Source organism: Sprattus sprattus (genome assembly GCF_963457725.1).
Source record: "Sprattus sprattus genome assembly, chromosome: 11".
Lineage (NCBI taxonomy): Eukaryota > Metazoa > Chordata > Actinopteri > Clupeiformes > Clupeidae > Sprattus > Sprattus sprattus.
Genome location: NC_137909.1, coordinates 32404921 through 32406071, shown reverse-complemented (window position 1 = coordinate 32406071; position 1151 = coordinate 32404921).

The window sequence follows — 1151 nt, the reverse complement described above, 5'->3', positions numbered from 1 at the left end:
CTCCTATCTCTCCAGTGGTGTGGCTCTGCAGCTGGAGGTGGGAGATCTAGTTAACATGCAACTCCCTAAAGGTTCCAGGCTCTATGATGATTCTGATAACCACAGCACCTTCAGTGGCTTCCTGCTCTTTACTCTTTGAACGGAACACACTGCTCAACTGCTCATGTTGTCAAATAAATGATATGCTTCATGATCATGTTCAAAATAAAGCTAATTTAAAATGTAATCCTTTTGTGATGTCATTGGAAATATTGAGCAATGCCTTATCAACACAGATACATATTTATTGAGTGTTTTTCTTTAAAGCAGCAATACGGAGTTCTGTTCCAAAACTAGTAAGCTAACTACCTGACATGAAAAAACCTTACAAACACCACACAGCCCAGCTGACACTGATATAAGCTTGCCAACACACTAACTGGTTTCTTCTGTCATGTGAAAGCATTTGAAAGCTTTTCTTCTCATTTTTGCAGGGTGTTCTGGCCCGGTACATAGAACTACACAGGGCATATTCTGGATGGCTAGGGGGGAAGACACAGGTGTTTATCTGTCCTTCACATGACCATATGCTATGGAAATTAATTTTGGGGATGGTACCAAAACTAGTTGCCTATAAAACCATACCTCAAAAAGTGTCAAATTGTTGCATACTGCTACTTACTATCTCAAATTCTGAACATTTTCTTTTTAATTCTATATCTTTGAAGAGACTTCTCTACTCTCTGGTATCAAATAAACTGAATATGAAGCCCCACCTGTGACAATTTTTTTCCCCCCACAACACTGATAACCAGATATGTCCTGGAAAATCTGCTATTTCTAATTTTGATCAGTGTCCCTGGACCTGATTTAACCCCAAAACATCATGCCATTTCTTACATAATGAGATTTTGAGGCATATAAAAGAGGATGTCTGAGGAGTGAGACTAAAAACCTTTAAATCTACAACTACTGCTTCTGCTACTGCAATTACTACTACTGCTACTACACAACTGTGTGTCAGAGAGTGAGTGATGTTAAAGATGAGGGCTGTCTTCACACTGCTGGTGCTGCTGCTCTCCGTGTGTGGATCTCAGACTCAGAGCACCCAGACTGATCTTCACTCAGAGAGCCAGAGCACTGGGGCTGCTGCTGCTGCTGTCACTACCCAG